General features: G+C 35.4%; 1 long non-coding RNA gene and 1 pseudogene across 1 annotated transcript in view; one reads left to right on the top strand and one right to left on the bottom strand.

Moving 5' to 3' along the window:
• Nucleotides 1-17,726, bottom strand: part of LOC125755691 (uncharacterized) — a 76,843-nt gene extending 59,117 nt beyond the window's left edge. Inside the window, exon 1 of the long non-coding RNA XR_007412743.1 lies at nucleotides 17,640-17,726. This is a non-coding gene — a long non-coding RNA (uncharacterized LOC125755691). The remainder of the gene's footprint in view (nucleotides 1-17,639) is intronic.
• A 167-nt stretch (nucleotides 17,727-17,893) lies between these two features.
• LOC112643459 (40S ribosomal protein S17-like) lies at nucleotides 17,894-19,419 on the top strand (annotated as a pseudogene).
• The last annotated feature ends 511 nt before the right edge of the window (nucleotides 19,420-19,930 follow it).

Raw genomic sequence — 19,930 nt, 5'->3', positions numbered from 1 at the left:
TAAAATAAAACTCCTGCAAGGACCCTGGGAAATGGTTCCAAAAGGCATACAGAGTGACTGTCCACATATAGTGAGAGAGAATTATTCTAAGATATAAAATGTTCTGATAATTGTACATCAAAATATTAATTTTATAGCACATAATTTAATACTTTGTTATATCTAACATATAGTCGGTTCTCAGAAGAGGAAGATAAAGATCAAAAGGTATATCACAAAATATTCTATCATATTCATTATGAGAGAACTACTAATCCAAACCACAAGTAGACTCGTGTTTGCCCTCAACAAAGTGACAGCAGTTGAACATCTGCAGCAATCCCAAATATTGCCAAGGCTTAGGAGCAGCACTATTTCTCATATGATACTGATTTTGAGAGGAAATAGGCAACATCTAGGAGATGTGGTAATGCATATACCTCAAGCAAAGCAATTCAAATATTAAATTTATACACCATAACAAAAGTTATCAGGCTGTTTTTATATTAGAAGCTTTTTGTAGTCTTACAGGTTATTATGCATAATAGACATACAGAACATTTGTTTGTAAGGATTATATTTGTCAATATTTAATGTGTTAGATGATGTGTGATTGCAGTTACAGGACATTCTTGAAAAGATGAAATAGAGATTGAAGAACAAATCAATGGTTGCTAGAGATTGTACTGTGTAGAGGGTGACTCTGAAGAAATAGCACAAAGGAAGGAAAACCTTAATTTATGAAAAATTAAAACGTAAGATTTAGGGGTGTTTCAATGGCTCAGTTGGTTAGTCATCTGACTTTGGCTCAACTCATGATCTCAGGGTCCTGGGATTGAGCCCCATACCAGGAGGGGATTCTGCTTCTCCCTTTCCCTCTGACCCTCCCCCTGCTCATGTTCTCTTTATCTTTCTTCCAGATAAACAAATTTAATCTTTAAAAAAAAAAACAGAAAATTTTAAACAATTATTATTCAATTTTAAAAAATAAAAGTAAACCAATCATACATTAATATATATAACATTTTTCATAAAATAGCTACATTTTTAAAAAACAAAAACAGTAAAAAGGAGGCATTGTTCTACATCTTTGTAAATCTTTCTACTTTCTGTGTTATTAGAAGAAAACCATAGTATTCATATTCGCCTCCACATTCAATTTGTTTTCATAGCACATGTCATGTTGCCTATGGAAAACTCTACCCTGCAGAAATAATAATACCTTATTATTTCATAAAAATAACTTTGATCTCACAGGCCCCAAATCTCACACTTTGAGAACTATTGCACTAGAGAAGCACCCAACTTGTTTATGAGGAGACATTTGAACATATTCATTGCAAGATATTTGATTGAAAGAAAAATGGGAGTGACACAAATATCCATTTATTTGGAATGCAATCCATGAATTCCTTTTTTTTTTTTTTTTTTTTTTTAATAGGACACGCTTTTGATTTTTTTTTTAAATTTTTTTTTTATTTATTTATGATAGTCACAGAGAGAGAGAGAGAGAGAGAGAGGCAGAGACACAGGCTGAGGGAGAAGCAGGCTCCATGCACCGGGAGCCTGACGTGGGATTCGATCCCGGGTCTCCAGGATCGCGCCCTGGGCCAAAGGCAGGCGCTAAACCACTGCGCCACCCAGGGATCCCAATCCATGAATTCCTATAAAAAATGCTATTTGACAGTAAAAATGAACACCTAGAAGATACATGTATCTGCAAGGACAAATCTCACAAACTTGAGAGAAAAGAAAAAGCTGCAGTTGGATGCACAGGGTATGATAAAGTTGATATAAAATGTTGAGACATGCAAAGTAAAATATTTTCTGGGCATACACAGATTTGCCTTAAAAGATAAAAAAAATGTGTATGAAATGGATAAATAATGAATTCAAAAGAGTTGCCTGTTTTTTGCCTGAAATACAGGTGAAGAGGGGTACAATGGTGATTATCATTTGTTATTGAATTCTTAAGTTTGGGTATTATTTTGTGGGTTAACTTACTTTTATTGATTTATACTTTCCAGCATACTTGAAGTAGTTCACAATTCTACTAATAGTGTTGTTATTAACTAATTAATAATAATAACAAATAATATTATTAAATGATAATTATGACAATTTCTCTGATAATGATCAAAGTATGAATGGTGTGGTGGTGCAATACAAAAAGGTACAAACTACCAGTTATAAAACATAGAAGTTGCAGGGATATATTGTATAGCATGGAGACTACAATCAATAATACGGTATTGTGTATTTTATAAATTACTAGAACAGATGAATAGAATAGAATAGAATAGAATAGAATAGAATAGAATAGAATAGAATAGATTTTTAAGAGTCCTCATCACAAAAAGAATAATTTTTGTAACTATATACAGTGATGAATGTTAACTAGACTTTTTGTGATGATAATTTTGCAATATATACAAATATTGAACCAGCGTGTTGTACACTTGAAACTCATATAATATTAGAAGTCAGTTATACCTCAATTTTAAAAAAATAAATGAAAAACGAAAATAATGAGTGCAGATTCTTTAAGAAGCAGCTACAAAGGAAAAAGGCAATATGTAGGGATTTTTTTATAAGTAATATAGGATTAAGGAAGGTATTTATTTTCTTTTGTGTGGGACTGACCTGAGCAAGGGAGGGATTTGAAAAGTTGGGAACATAAAGATACAGGTAAGAAGTGGAATCATGATGGAACAAGGTGTGTGCTGACCAAAGGGGATGGAATCCATAGCATAGGTAGAAATGGACCTCAGAAGGAAAAACAACTTTCACTGTAGATTCTCTTAGGGGGACAGAAGGATTAGTACTATCTCCATTATGTTTGATCAGAGATTAAAAGTCAAGGAGAGCTCACATTTGATAGATTCTATTTTTCTTAATTTTTAATAAAAAATAGACTTCTGTACTGTGTCAAATGGAGTATGGAGGACAGATGGATGGATCATTTGAAAAAAGAAGTTGACTTAAAATATTCAACTTGGTAAATAAGATATATAGAAGGATTTCTGGTGAGGATTGAGGGATTACTTTGTCTTCCCTATTATTACAATGAGTGAACGGCCCATGCTCTTTTATAAAGCCAGGTCTTCTGCTGCACAATAGCTCCCTATTCCCTAATACCCACTCAAGGTTATTACTCCCATAGTTGTATTCCATATCCCCACATTACCAACTGTCCGTGTTGCCTTAGAAGTCTCGTGATTTCACTGACACAATGTTAACTCCATCATTGAAGGAAGTCTCTTCTTTAATCTCAAATCCCCTTTTTGTTGTCATTCCTCCCCTGTTATCCCTTACAGCAAAGCTTATATGTGGAATCTGCAAAAGTCAAACTACAGGACCAGAGAATTGAACAGTCTCCAGGGACTTCTAGAGGTTGAGGAGAGAATGGGGGCGACGTTAGTTAAAGGGTACAAACATTTAGTTATAAGATGCATAAGTTCTGGAGACCTAGTAGTATACAGTATGGAGGTTGCTATTAATAATCTTGTATTGCACACTTGAAATTTGCTGAGGCAGTGGACCTTGAATGTTCTCACCACGCATACACAAAAAAGTGATAATTAGTGAGGAAATCGATATGTTACATCAGCTTGATCATGATCATCATTTCAAAGTGTATACATATACAAAATCATCATTTTTAATTTTTTTTAAGATTTTGTTTATTCATGAGAGACACAGAGAGAGGCAGAGACATAGACATAGCAAGAAGCAGGCTCCCTGCAGGGAGCCTAATGCAGGATCATGCCCTGAGCTGAAGGCAGATGCTTAACCACTGAGCCACCCAGGTGTCCCCAAAATCATTGTTTTACACCTTTAAAAAAAAAAAGTCACATTGTGCAACCTACAAAATAAAAACAACACTCTAAGTGTTATCCTGACCTCTCCCAATGCTCTCTTTCTTTCATTCCAGTTAAGCTTTTGACCCCAGTACTCCACTGAATCAGTTCTCATCAAGGTCATGAATGATTTCTTATTTTATTTGTAACCTAGAGAACATTTCTCAACCTCTCTCATCTCCTGACACAGGTAAATGCTACCTCCCTCCTGGGCCTTCACCTCACAGTTAGAAACACATCCAGTTCTTTCTGTCCTGACTTCTTGGTTCCTTCTCAGGTCTTCAGTGATTTAAAAAAAAAAAAAATTCAAATGCTTCAGAGTTTAGTCCTTGGATTAATTGTCTTCTCTATCTAAACTCATTCTTTAAGTAAATCACAACCAGTCCCATTGAGACACGTTAACATTTTGCTATTTTTGCTATTTTCATCATGGATTTTTATATTATTTTTATTTTTAAAATAACAAGTTAAAAGACTCTTTATCTTGATTACTGAGGTACTGGTGCCATTCCCTTAAATTCTGCACTGGGGATGAGTACCATATTCAACTCACCCTTGTCCCAGACTTATTAAATTTTATCTATATGCTAGAAACTCACATATTTTTATCCTCTCTCCCTGAATTCCAGTTCTTTATATTCAATTAATTATCCTCTTGAAATCATCACTTACTTGTATAATACACATCTCAAGAATTTAGCATACCTAAAATTGACTCTTCATCTCCCTACTCCCAACTTGCTTCGGTGTTCCCCATTTTGGTAACTCTCCATACTTGACTAGTTTCAGGAATGGTAGGGTTCTACTTAGGATACCTGGGTTCAGTCGACTGTATTGTTATTCCTCCATATGCATTCACATCACCTCTTAATTGGGCCAGCTTCCATCAGAAGGTACAGTTATCTTGAGTCTCTTTATTTCTCTCAGTGCATGGTCTTTAATCCCAGCAACATCTGCTCTCTTTTTATGTGCTCTGATTACATTGTTACACCTCCCCTTATCTTCCAATAGATTTATATCTCAAGATTTGGGGGACTTACAAAGTAACTCTCTCCCAGATTCTAGGAATTCCAGGTCTATCTTGGAGCATATATTGCCATGATACTCTCATGTGCTATTTCCTAAAAATCAAAGTGCATTTCATTTTCCCTTCTTTTGGATAAAAGTAATATGCCATTATCAATGACCTAACACATGTAAGTATGTGATTATTTTTAAAGTATTTAAGACCAAATTCAGTAAGAAGAATACTATTTTTAAAAGGTTATAAATCAGGAAGCCCGGGTGGCTCAGTGGTTTAGTGCCAACTTCAGCCCAGGGCGTGATCCTGGAGACTGGGAATCGAGTCCCACGTCGGGCTCCCTGCATGGACCTGCTTCTCCCTCTGCCTGTGTCTCTGCCTTTCTCTGTGTGTGTCTCTTATGAATAAATAAATAAAATCTTTTTTTAAAAAAGGTTATAAATCCTTCTGATTATAAAAGACAAACTGATATTTTAATTCTCTTTTATACAAATTTTAATAACAGTAATAGTGTTCTGAGTGTGAATACCTCCCTTCCCCATGTCAACCACGGGAGTAATTGCACACTGTATTCATATACAAATTAGACTTGTTTAAAAGGAAATGAAATTAAGCAATGTTACCAGACTCAATCCCTACATGCTATATCTCTGGCATGTGTTACTTCTCTTGCTACACCATCATTTTACCTGTAAGGCAGAGGTTAGAGAACACTTGATGATTAACTCAGCCTCCCCAGAAAAGATCCACCATGTGATTACTTTCCCCATATAATATGATTAGCATGGGGAAAATAAGATAAATTAATAGTTCTTTACTGAGGATATATTTCTTAGACCTAAAATGTACATGGGTCAGCAGGAATGGTTTTTATTTTGATAATAAGAGTAGTGTTTCATTGAACCAATTTTATTTAGTAATTATCTGAAGATTTTTCTTTCTTCAAAGTGCATTTGCAGGGCAGCCCCGGTGGCTTAGTGGTTTAGTGCCACCTTCAGCCCAGGGTGTGATCCTGATCCTGGAGACCTGGTATCAAGTCCCACGTCAGGCTCCCAGCATGGAGCCTGCTTCTCCCTCTGCCTGTCTCTCTCTCTCTCTCTCTCTCTCTCTGTATCTCTAATAAATAGATAATCTTTTTTAAAAAGTGCATTTGCACTTTTTAAGTGTCTACCATACAAAACAAACACCTTTATCTTCTCTTTGGCTATTTACTCAGTCATTTATGTTCTCAATTTTTTGTGCCCCCACCCCTCAAAACTCCCCCAGTAGTTTTCACTTTATATTATTTTTCTCTCTGCCTTTCTTTCCCACTTACACCCACTGTTCACTTTCCTCCTCCAATATGAGCAGATGGCACAAGAGTAAAGATGATTGTTTAACAAAATAAAAAATGTCAACAGTCACAAGCAAAAGATATATATTTATTTAATGTTGATAAATTGTAACAATAGCAACAGGAGAAATTAACTAGATAGAGCATCATTATCAAATAAACAGACGAGCCACAACAACTGAAAGGTCCTACCAAAGCACCCAGTTGTCAATTTTATCATCTGACAGCATTAGAAATTCCCTTTGTGAAACTAACTTCCTGCTCTAGGTCAAAGTCCAGTAAAATAATAATCTCTTTCCAGTATCTCTCTGTCATTTATGAAAACTTATAGAGGCTAGCTTAGGCTTTTGCAGGCTGAACACCTTTTGTCCAAATTAAGTTCTAACAAAGCTGCCCAGAATACTTGAAATAGAAACATGATTGTCAGAATCCTGGCAGCATCTAAATGAATGCTACAAGGGCTTCCTGATGATGTTAAAATCTATTGATTGATGATTGTTGAAGTTTTGACTATTAATGATATATAATGTATGGACAACCATTCTGACAATATAACTCTAACCTGGTCTACATACTTCTCACAGGAGAAATAAACTTCTCTTTTTTTTTAATTGTTTATTCAGGAGAGACACAGAGAGAGGCAGAGACATAGGCAGAGGGAAAAGCAGACTTCCTGTGGGGCCTGACATGGGACTGGATCCCAGGACCCCGGGATCACACCCTGAGCCTAAGGCAGATGCTCAATCACTGAGCCACCCAGGTGGCCAGGAGAGATAAACATCTTAAATTGATTTTTTATTTCAGTTTCTTGATAGTTCTTTAGACCCCACATTACCATTTGAAAGTACTAAATATTATTCTCTCAAGCTGCTAGAACAATTCATTCAAGAATTCAATGACTTTAACAAATACATCAGGTACACTGCTAGGAACTAAAAATAGAAGAACAATAAAAGAATAAAACATTAATTTTTATGCAAGGCTTCATAATGTAAGGAACATATCAACATGAAAGCCTGAAAGAATGCTTGCAACTTCAAGATAGAACTCACTGAGCACCAAGCAACACTAATGATAACATATCCATGTCAACATGTTTGGTTCTGAATTTATAAAATTAAGAAAAATGTTTACAAACATGCAGGTAGTTACAAATAACTTAGAGACAAAAAAAATTAAAAACTCCATTGGCTATCTGATGACTCATCTACTGTGACAAATGTTAGAACACATTCCAAGTAGGCAATACTTATTATAAAAATTCAGTTTTAAAATGAGCTACTGGGGCAGGTGGGAGCTGCTTCTCCCTCTGCCTGTCTCTGCCTCCTCTCTGTGTCTCTCACGAATAGATGGCATCTTTAAAAAATAAAAATAAAAAATAAATTGAGCTACTATCCATGTGCAAGGACATTCTTAGACATAACCAATGATGCAGAAGTTTTCCATGCTTCCTCATAAATAAAATCCTGTCAATTAAATATCCCACAAAAAAACAGAAATTAATAAAAATCATGATCTAAACAACAAAAATGTGAAATTTTTAAAAGTGGTCTGTGAAATCAGTAAAAGTGATCAAAAGTCTACTAAGTAGGGGATCCCTGGGTGGCTCAGCAGTTTAGCGCCTGCCTTCAGCCCAGGGCCTGATCCTGGAGACCCGGAATCGAGTCCCACATCGGGCTCCCTGCATGGAGCCTGCTTGTCCCTCTGCCTGTGTCTCTGCCTCCCTCCCTCCCTCTCTCTCTCTCTGTCTGTATGTCTCTCATGAATAAATAAATAAAATCTTTTTAAAAAATTGTCTACTAAGTATATTTTAAGATATTGTAAAGTCAATTCAAATATTAAAATACATTGTGAAGGACTTATATAAAAATTAATCGAAAATAAATTAACTATACAAAAAAGAAATTAATAATAATATTGACACTGTGTCACAACTATCTCATTTTTGTAAAGATCAAATTTTTTAAAATATTTTATTTATTTGAGAGAGAAAAAGAGAGAGAGAGAGAGCATGAGCAAGGGAAAAGGAAGAGGGGAAGAGAAAGGGAAAAGCAGATTCTCTGCTTAGCAGGGAGCCAGATGCAGGGCTTGATCCCAGCCCAGGATCATGACCTGAGCCAAAGGCAGACGCTTAACTGACTGAGTCACCCAGACACCCCAGATTAAATGTTTTAATACTTGCAAAGTGCTAAGAGCTATGAATGGCACATAATCAACAATAAAGGAAAATCATGATGATTAAATGATGATGAGATGATATCATTCTTTCATAGCCCAGATTATCTCAATAAATCCAATGCATGAAATCAAAGTATAGGGGAGCAAAATTTGCCACCCCAAAATGTCTCTTTGGTATTGGATTATTTTAAGCCAATTATTAAAAGAAAAGAGAAAAGAAAAGAAAAGAAAAAAAGAAAAGAAAAGAAAAGGCTTAGGAAGAACCCTTGACCTTCATTCAAGCTGCCTAAAAGAATTTAGATAGAGGGGATCCCTGGGTGGCTCAGCGGTTTAGCACCGCCTTCAGCCCAGGGTGTGACCCTGGGGTCCCGGGATCAAGTCCCACATCGGACTCCCTGCATGGAACCTGCTTCTCCCTCTGCTTGTGTCTCTGCCTCACTCTCTCTCGCTCTCTGTGTCTCTCATGAATAAATAAATAAAATCTTAAAAAATAATAAAAGAATAAAAAAATAAAAGAATTTAGATAGAGAACCTGCTCCAGGAAAAGAACTATCATATAGATAACTACTGTTATAATATGAGCTAGGTGTGGTAAACAGGGAGGAACCCAGCAAAGTCTATTTGCTAAAATTTCTATGTCCCATTGCTTCTGAGTGGCCCTGCAAACATTGTTTACCAAATATTTACTCTTCTTCATCTTCCTGTGAATTGTCTTCCTACTCTTTGAAGTCCCAAACCCTTAATCCTTTCTCTTTAGCTTTGGATGACAGTATGAGCCTCAACTGCCTGATTGCTTGGGAGCCTCAGAATCTTGTGGTACCTCCATATGTACATAATTAAATTTGTTTTTCTCCTGTTAATCTCTTTCATGTCAATTTAATTATTAGACTAGCCAAAACAATCTTGAAGGGTAAAGAAAAATGTTTTCTCCCCAACAAATGGAAGGTAGAGTATTTTACAATCTTTTAGAAAAGATACCTGGTGTCCAATCTCATTTGGGCCTTAATATAACCCAATTAACTCTCTTTCTGAATCTCCAATGGGCTAATTTTAGATATTTAGCCTTAAGCCAACAATCAACACATCCTTTACTAGGTCTCTATCACTCTATTTTTCCCTTTTCTTCCTTTTACAGTGAAAGTTCTGGAAAGAACCATTTTGGAACCATGTTAGGAAAGACCAATAAATGTCATATCTTATACCCTGGAGTCCAAAAAAAATTTAAATAAGACTGAGCAGACTGAGGACCAAAACATCACCTACATTTTTTTCACCACTACCTTTTGCCTCTGTACCCTACTGCCTTGCTGTTGTTAATAAACATTCCTTTTTCATTTTATTAATGCATCATAATATTTAAAATAAATAAATGATAAGTGTCCTGCCATTTTGAAAATCCATTAAGTGGTTTGCATAATTATGCTATCTTCTCATAATTACTGCCATAGATTTTCTGAGACATAGAGAATAATTTTAATCCACTGAAAATGTTCTTGCCCTCTCCACTTGAAACTAAATACATGCATATGGCAGGGTTACTTATACTCCCTGCAAAGATGCTAATGAACATTTCTGGACTCAAAGAATAACACAATCTCCAACCAAGTATATATTTAAACATTACAAAAGCTTAAAAGGAAAAACAACAACATTTGGCATATACAAACCAAATCTTTTTACACAATAAATGGAATGTTTTCACATTTAACAACTTGCATAAAGTCTTGGAAATAAAAAATTGATTTTTTTTAGTATAACTTAAGAAAGCCATAAACATAGAAACTTCCAATTTGGAGCTTTCTTATTAACAATCATCCTGATAGTTTTTCTGAGATATTTATATTCAAGTAACATAAATAGAAAACAAAGCACAAATACACAATTAGCTGAGATAATGTCTGGAATTACAATTTTGGTGTGCATTTTGAACCATAAGCATAAGTGGGGTCTATGCTTCTCACTAAAATCTACATATAATTCTTGGGACATTATTAACAGCCTCTGGTTGGCCACACATAATAAAAAAGTCACAGGAAGAGAAAAGAGAAAGAATTTATTGGCCAATCTACCAAAAAGCCAGGCCATTTTAGCTGACATGCTATCTAGATCTGATAAAGAATTATACTACTGATCCTTTTGCACTGATCTCTCAATGCACTAAACTCTAGTGTATGTCACATGGGCAATATTGTGAAGTTCTGTGTCAAAGACTAGAGTTTCCTGTGAGTGAGATGACAGAAGAAAAAATTATGAAGTAGGTGACAGTAATGGCAAATACCCTCATAGAAAAATTGCATAGTATAAAATTGTCCAGGAAAGCCATTTGTCCTCCTTTGCAACACTTCTTCCATTCTATTAGTCCTCAGGCTCAGTCTGTTACCAGAGCAAAGATACTTCAGTTTATACTGTTATTCAAAGCTTTATCAATGTATTAATAATATCACCTTTTTGCTCAAAATTTTCTCTCCAGTGTATATACCTATAACCAAGGAGTTCATGGTTTGTATTCAGAGACTTCTTTCATCCCTTGCCTCTTCCTTCCATTGAAGGTCAACAAACATTTTTTTCTCCTTTATTAACCAGCTAATGGTGAGTTGGATCTAAGATTCAAGAGAGAAGTATGGAAAGTGTGGTCAAGGTGGTCTTTGAAGTAGGGGCATATAGGAAATAAATTATTGAGTAAAAGTTCAGGAAGTTTTGTTTCCAAGGGTAACTCCAGATGTGAAAGACTTCTTGAAAAATAGAGAGATTTAGAAACAAGAGAAGAATAAGGGCAGATTTTTTCCAAAGGCTGCTTTTTTTTTCTCTAATTATTTTCAAACTTTTTGCAAATGCAGCTGTCTGAAACATCTATTTACCACCACTGAATTTTGCTTCAACTAAATCTCATAAAAAGGGTGTGGAGATGGATGTCTCAAGTAGTCATTTTAGAGTGTGCTGAAATTATATGAGTTACTAAAGAAAATAAAGTGAAATTTAAAAAATAAAATAAAAAGCATATTTTAGAAAGCTGAAGGTCAACAGAGAAACCAACACAGTATAAGAAAACCAGAAACCCTAAACAAAAATTCCATACAAACCACAAACAAAAGAAAATTGGAGCTTCAGTTGACATTATGTGCTGCAAAAAGGATGTCAACCCCAAATCAAAGATCTGTCCACAAAAATAGATGTTTCCGTATAAAATTAAAAGAAAAACCATTTGTTTGAACTACATTCTTTTATATAAATGACACCATAGGAGATTTACAAACCAAATACAACAATAGATATATAATATATAACATATAGTATATTCAAAGTAGTACTTCAAACAATTTTAACAAGTGAAATAAACAATTTGGCAAATAAAATTCACTAGGTAAAATAATATCTTTAAAAATATGTCTTGAAATCTAGATCTAGTTTTAAATCTAACCTAACAGAAGCTTTGAGTCATATTTGGAACTTGCTTAAATAATGAACATAGACCACAGTAGTCTCTGTTGTGCTATTCTCTAGTAAACTCTAGACAATTAATCTCTTAACCAGTTTAATACAATGTCTACATGAACAAATCTTATTAGAAAACACATTACTTAAATGTGGTAATCTATCTAAGATAATTGGGATGATGCTGTTTACAAGTATAGAGTTAAAGCTAATTTTCAGCAGGTGTGTTAGATTTATATTAATTTTACTAAGCTGTGGAATAAATAAAACCAAACAAGATTTCTATGAAACTTGTCACTAATTTTAACACCCCCTTTCATGTACACCAAAATTAAACATTCTAAACGGCTTTAAAAATTGATATCTAAACATTAGTATATGTACCTCATAGCAATTTTAAAAATGATAACAATATCTTACCACACAGAGCATTATTATGTTGTAGGCATTGTTCTCACAAATTTAATCTAAGCAACTACTCCAGAAAGCAGGTATTACAGCTAACCTCATTTCCAAGACAAAGAAGTTGAGATTCTGAGAAGTTAAGTGATCTGCCTAAAAAAGTGATCTGCCTGTGACCTTGTATCACAGGCCAAGGTGATACAAAGACTGACCCCTCATTGCATGAATGGCTTCCCCAATGATATTGAATGAGGAATAAAGATTAGATAAATTATAGGGGACCATCCATCCTTTCTAGAGATACTGAATTTTTCCCTTAATACTTAGTTGGGGACTAGATCTGACATATTTAATAGTCATCATTATTTTGCACATCCTTTGTACCCAAATGACTACTTCTAAATTGTTTTACAATCCTACACCTATAAACTCTACCCAAATGCCTCTTTCTGTTTCTGTTTCTGTTTCTGTTTCTCTCTCCTTCTCTCTTTTTTAAATACCACTGATGGACTCAGATGTATCTAATGAAGAACATTTTATGGCATATGTAGCATATGCGCTGATATTAATTATGATTTGGTTATGTACTAAGGACCTCAAATAGAACAGCCAAGGGAAGACATTTAGTAGAATTACATAGAGAGGTTGAATTGTTTTACTCATTGGAAATCTGCTTTTAGTTGAAACTCCAAAAAAAAAGGCACTGCTCTCATCAGAACTTCTCATCAAAAATTTCATCCTATGCTATGATAACATGAAGAACACAACCTTAAAGAAAGAACATTGGTTCAAAATAAAGCAAAAGAGAGAAAAACAAACCAAGTGAGCTCTAAAGGTAAATAAGTAAAAAGACGAAACAACAACAACAACAAAAAACAAGAACAATACAAACAAGCAAAATCTTCTTTCTCTGGGGTTAATTAGGTATGTGTAGTGCAGTCAACACATTATCAAATAATATATACAAGGGAGTAACAGAAGAGAACACACAAGTGGACTTTAAGAATATAAAAAGTTGCTCAATCTCAGAGGTGATCAAGGGAAAAACTGATTAAAACACAGATCGCTGTTAGACCAAAAATACCAATTAGAATGTTTAGCCTCCTCTTCCCTTGTTTTTGTACTGTTGCTGCCCTTAAGAGCCTAGAGATCTTTGAGTATCAATCATGTTTAAGAATGAAGCCTGGTTGCTGTATAGAGGTGGCTTGGGCCAGTTTTGTTTCTGTTATATAATCCTGTTTTTTGTTTCCCTAGGAGCCCACCTTCCTGAATTGGAAGGCTACACTGAAGGACACAGAAGGTGAACTCGGTGTAGATGGAAAAGGGACAGTTTAGCTCTAAAGAGCATGGGCAGGCCTAGAATCGGGTTCCTTGGAAAAAAAGACTACAGAAAGTCACATGCAGATGGCTCATTTGGGAATACTCTTTGGAGATACAGTTGGAAGAAAGTGAACATGGCCACACCAAGCAGAAACAGGAGCTGACAATGCAGCGGTAGCTGAGACTTCAGCCCATCCTACTAGGAGCTACAGAGCTAGGATGACCCTTCAGAGTTGTACCAAATTGAGGCAGACACAATCCTGGTACAGGAGATTTTCCTTAAGCGATAGCAAAAAGACTATGGATTTTTTAGTTTGCCTTGGACCAGCAGTGAATCATCATCATTGTTCAAGAAGTCCATGAATCAAATATACTCAGTAACTGCCTCCCAATTCATAGCCTTTATAGTTAACCCTTTCCATCACACCTCTCAAGCACCAGAGATACTGAGTGTCAGCCAGTGATTCCCCTCCACCATTTACACATTGCGTTTTACCAGTGGTAAATATTATGACAATGCGCTAGAGCTACTCATACCCTATTTTCCACCAATAATTGCCAGACATCCTATAAAAGATGCAGAACTAAAATTCTATTTAATATCTGTTTCTTACACCAATCCTGAGACAAATATCTTGGCTTGGGTTCCATGGTGATAGACTCTGAAGTTTGGAGTTACATGGAGAATTGGGAAGTGGTCTCAAGAGAGAAACTATAAAAAAGTGAAAAATGAAGGATTGGATCTACAAAAGAGCTGACCCTTATGTGTGGTTGTATTTGATCCTAGCTGAAGTAAGATGGCTGAGACATCCCACTTCTGTATAAACCAGTTACTGGCTATCTGCCATCCTCTCCCAGGTGTTAAAACTTTGAGCCATGCATTTTTCTGCTCCAGAGAGAAGTTCCCTGGGAAGAATACAGCAGTAACCTTTCAGCAACCAATATTCTTAGTTGCTTAGGGACGAGTACATTGGCCTTAGAAAGGAACCTAGGGGGAAATGCAATAACTTACATATCCACAGGGGAAATTTGATGAGTTTTGACATATGAATATCTCATAGAAATGATCACTACAATCAAGATAATTAAGACTATCAATCAACCTCAATAGTTTTCACATATTCCTTTGCAATTGCATCGCCTACCCCTACCCCAGCCCCAGTCAATCATTGATAGGATTTCTGATACCATGGATTAGTTTTTATGTTCTATAATTTTATGTAAACAGAATCATATATTGGGGCTCCTGAGTGGCTCAGTCAGTTAAGCTTCTGATCCTTGATTTTAGCTCAGGTCATGATCTCAGGGTCATGAGATTGAGCCCAGCATGGAGCTCTGCGTTGAGCATGGAGTCTGTTTAATATTCTCTCTACCTCTCCCTCTGCCCCTCCCCATCCCACATACATGAGTGCTATCTCTCTCTCTCTCTCCTCTAAACAAACAAACAAACAAACAGTTTTTACTTTTTGTCTTGCTTCTTTTACTCAGCATAAGTGTTGTGGGTTGCATCTATTTTGTAGCACTTATCCATGATCCATTCCTTTTCTGCTGAGTAGTATTTCATTACATGGATATATCACAGTTTTTTATTCATTCTGTCACTTGTTGGACATTGGGTTGTTTCCAGGTCTTGGCTTTTAAAAGTAAAACTACTATGAACTTCAAATACACATTTTTGTATGGATGCAAGCTCTTTTCTCCCTTAAGTAAATACATAGAAGTGGAATGCCTGGGGCATATGCTGGGTGAAATTTTAACTTTTTATGAAACTTCCAAACTATTTTGCAATGTGGTTGTATCGTTTCACATTATCACCAGTAGTGAATGAGAACCACTTGTTCCACATCTTCACCAAGATTTGGTGTTAGTAAACTTCTTGATTGAAGCCATTCTACTGAGAGTACAGAAGTATATTATTGTGGTTTTAATTTGCATTTCCTGAATGATTAATGATGTTGTACGTTTTTTAGGAGTTTGCTGTTAAGAATATAGTTATACCTGAAAAAATGCTCAACATCATTTGTAAATGTGCATATGAGCGTGCACACACACACACACACGTGAAACCCTCCAAATCTTTTGCTCATTTTAATTGGACTGTTTTATTGAATCATCATAGTTTTGTATATATTCTAGATAAAATTCCTTTGTTGGCTAAATATTTTGCAAATATTTTCTCCCAGTTGATAGCTTTGCCTTTTCGTTTTCAAAACAGGATCCTTCGAAGAATAAAAATATTTCATTGTGATGAAGCCCATTGTATTATCTTTTAAATCAATCTGCATCACATTTAAGAAATCTTTGCCAAAACCAAATCACTATATCCTTCTGGTTTTGTCTACAAATTTTATAGTTTTTAGACAATGATCCATTTGGGGTTAATTTTTGTACAAAGTTTGAGGTAAAGGATTGAGATTGACATTTTAACATATGGCTATAAATAGTTTCAGCACCATTTGCTGAAAAAAAATTTCTTTTCTCCCCACTGAATTACCCTGGCACTTTCCCTGTGTCTTGCATGCACGGTAATATTTTTATTGGATGCCACACATTTTGAATTTTAACTCCTGAGTGATTGACATTTTTGTATTACTATGAATATTTTTCCTCTTTGTTCTAAAATGCAGTTAAGTGACTTGGAATTTGCCTGATCCTTTCAAGTCTTTTTTATAACATTGTTAGATGAGACCAGAGAAGCCTTAAGTCGAGGGCTAATTTTTCCCCACTACTGAGGCAAGAAAACCTACTGAGTATTCCACCCAGAACCCCATGAATATGTTTTCCCTATCAGGTAGGAAAACAAACTCATTCTGGCCCTACATGAGACCAAGAATCGGCCCTGGACAGATCTATAAAGATTCTTGCTCTCTTACTGGGCTCCATGTTGGTTTGCCTCCCTGCTCTGTAGTGGGTAAAGTGGGCAGGAAACCAAGACAATCACAGGGGTCACTTCCTTTGCATTTCCTCTCTCAATGATCTTATACTGCCATGCCCAATTTCTGAAAAACTTGTCAAAAATTTTGGTGTTTTTTTCTGTTTGGTTTCCAAATGCGAGGGTAATTCTGGTTCCTGTGACTCCATCTCGGTCAAAATAAAAAAACAACTATAGGCTTTCGTCACACATTTTAAAGAAAATCTTGCCACTACAAGTCAGGTGGTTCATTGTCTTTAGTGTGATGATTCTCAAAATATAGTGGGAAGCAGAAAAGCCACTTAAAAAACTTGTTCAAAATACATATTCCAATGTCCTGCCCCAGAAATTCAATTGAGTAGGTACAGAATGGAATAAGCTATCTAAATTTTTACTAAGACTGATATGTCTGATATTGATATTGAATTTTAATAACTCTGATATGAGGAGTTAACAGAGTATAATTTGAGAAAGTTGCTTCTGTGATTATTCTGTACCGGTTAAAGTGGGCAAAATGATTCAGCTGCATGCTTGAGATAGGAAGGGTAAGAGACTTTGGAAGTATTTATGTTGTTAGCCCTTTGATTAATTATCATTATTATATCACCTTTTTCCCCTCCAACCCTGAGTGCAAACTCTGGATTTTCTTATCCAGAGACAAAAAGAGCTTTCATGTGCCATTCTCTGTGTTTGCTCCATGTTGCTGTCTCACCTTTAGATTGTCATTTGATTCCATCTTTCAGAAATTTATCAAAATCTCTGAGTGTTAATGACCTTTGTCTCATTCTCAGATTGCTATGTCCCCATCTCTTTATAAATATTTCATTGCCATTTCCATTTAATTTGTTGGAGACAAGAGTAAGGGTAGATTCAATTCACTATCTTCAAATGGAAGACATTATTTTTAAATAGCATTGAAGATAATCTCTGAAATGGAGCCATCTCTTATTTGAGTGAGGAATTTCTATATATTTAACCAAAGTAATATTTGTATAGTCTTAATAATGATATTTGCATTTTTCTATAGTGATGAAATCACTTTCTAATATTTTTTATCATTTAATGTCCTCTTTAGAACATGCCTCTTACAAAGATCAGCATTTTTTGGTACATTTTACTAAGATGTCAAATGACTTACTGAAAGCCACACACTGGCAGGAATAAAATTTCAAGCTTTTTGAATTTAAAATCATTAAGGCTTACCTGTATGGTTTTGTTTGTTTTTTGTTGCTTGTGTTGTTAAAATCATCTCAATTATAGAAACATTTATTGCTGCTAAAGTCCATATTGCTGCAAAAATTTGAGGGTGAATAAAATTAAATAAATCTATTGGATATTTTGTTTGCTCCAATTCACATTAATAACTTAACTTGTTGTCCTATATTGATTTCTAGTTGCTAAGCATCATCAGTGTAAGTGATTCCTGTAAATCAATTCTTAGTTTTCACAAGAATGCTATGAAGCATGGAGTATATGCATTAATACTCTATAATTTTTACTAATGGAGAAACTGAGGTACAGAACAATTTAGGTCACACAGAAACTGTAAAAGCTCAGAACCAAAATCTCATAATTTTGCTCAAAAGTCTGTGCTTTTAGCTACTGTACTCCACGCCCTCTTATACTGAAGAATTATCTGTATTTAATCTAAAGAATCTTTCTTTTAGTTGATCAGTTCAATAATATATATATTGTTAGAGGATATTTCAAGCAGTCTGCTTCACAAAAATACAATTTTACAAAACTTCTGATTGTTGTCAGTGATATTAGCTGCCTGTGATTTTTTTCAGCCACCATTATTTTCAATTGCCTTCTTATCACTGGGGAGTTAAGTATTAGGTTTGCACATTAATCTCTATTACAGTCAAGAGGCGTTCTATTAGAATCTTGAACTGACTTAGCAATAAAAACAAAATATAGAAGTCTGCCTAGCAAATTATCATTTCAATATTTTACAGTTTAAAAAAAGTAGTCTTGTGTGTATTTAAGTATGGTTGTTTACCTTACCCTTTGATTTTGATTTTACTTTCCCTTTTTAACCAGCTCTTACTTTACAATTTTATAACTGTTATGTGTCCAACTCAGTAAGTAGTTAACAGGTGACCTTATGAGGACCAACTTGAAGGAAACATTTAAATTTTAATGGAGATTTTAAGCAAAAGGTTGGTTAAGGACACATCTGATCTTGGATAAATTTGCAGAACAGGCACAAGAAAAGTATTCATGGAGCTCCTAGTTAATGAATAAAATGAGTCTCCTGGGTAGCTCAATGGGTTAAGGCCTGCCTTTGGCTCAGATCATGATCTCAGTGTCTAGGATCCAGCCCCCTGTGGATCAGGGAGTCTGCTTCTCCCTTTGCCCCTTTCCCCCACACATACTCTCTCCCACTCCCAGTCTCTCTCTCTCTCTCAGATAAATAACATCTTTCTTAAAAAATTAAAAATAAAATGAGTAACATACTGCAGCACACTGACTCTTGAAAGAACATTACAGAAGATAAAAATATCTATATTGCTCTTTTACCAGGGACCTGCCAATGTGCGCACCAAAACCGTGAAGAGGGTGTCACAGGTCATCACTGAGAAGTCCTACAGGGGCCAGAGCAGCCACTTCCACACCCACAAGCCGGTATGCATGGGGGTCATCATTACTGCCAGTGAGAAGCTGCACAATGAGGCAGCAGGTTGATTCACAGAGGCCGGGTGAGAGAGACCCCCAGCAAACTGCAGATGGAGTTGAGGGAAGAAAGAAGTAATTGTGTTCCTGAGGTCTCAGTCCTAGATCAAGAGATCTTCGAAATAGATCGTGACACCAAGGAGATGTTGAAGGTGTTGAACTTTGGCATCTGTCCAGCTTGCAGGTCTCTCAGCCCACAGTGGAGGTGAATTTCAAGATACCAGTTGGAGCCATTTGCATCTTTCTGCTACAGTGCTATACTACCTTCAATAAACCTTGGACAACAACAAAAATTGCCATCTTATAGAAGGAAAGCTATCAATAGGATTACTATATCCAGATTTATCTAGAGAAAACAACCTTTATTGGTCACTAATATGGTAAAACAATAGCTAGAGATAAGCAGAAAGGAGAAAAAAGTGAGGGATGGAAACTCCCCTCATATTCATTTTGTACCTCAGACATGCTCTAGAGGTCTACAGCTGGCCCATTTCAACTCGGAAGTTTTCTAAAATCTGAAAACATCAAGAGATTTCCTATGGTCAACATACTGCTATATCCCTACCCAGTGAGTTTGTTGGGCACTTTTATTTATGTAATGGTAGCACCTAGCATTGTCAGCAGGTCCCCAACATGTGAAAGGTATTCAAAAACAATTGTGGAATAAATAAATTGATGTTACTGGTTTGAAATTAAATAATTAGTATGGTATAAAATAATAAGAATATATGTTTTACAAGTTATTGACTAATATAAACATATTAGTTTAAAATATATGGTTAAAAATAAAATAAAATATATGGTTATTACTCCATTTA

This window comes from Canis lupus, chromosome 1 (assembly GCF_003254725.2).
Source record: "Canis lupus dingo isolate Sandy chromosome 1, ASM325472v2, whole genome shotgun sequence".
In the NCBI taxonomy this organism is placed as follows: domain Eukaryota; kingdom Metazoa; phylum Chordata; class Mammalia; order Carnivora; family Canidae; genus Canis; species Canis lupus.
The sequence above is the reverse complement of the archived record's forward strand: the minus strand, read 5'-3'. Positions and strand labels throughout refer to the sequence as shown.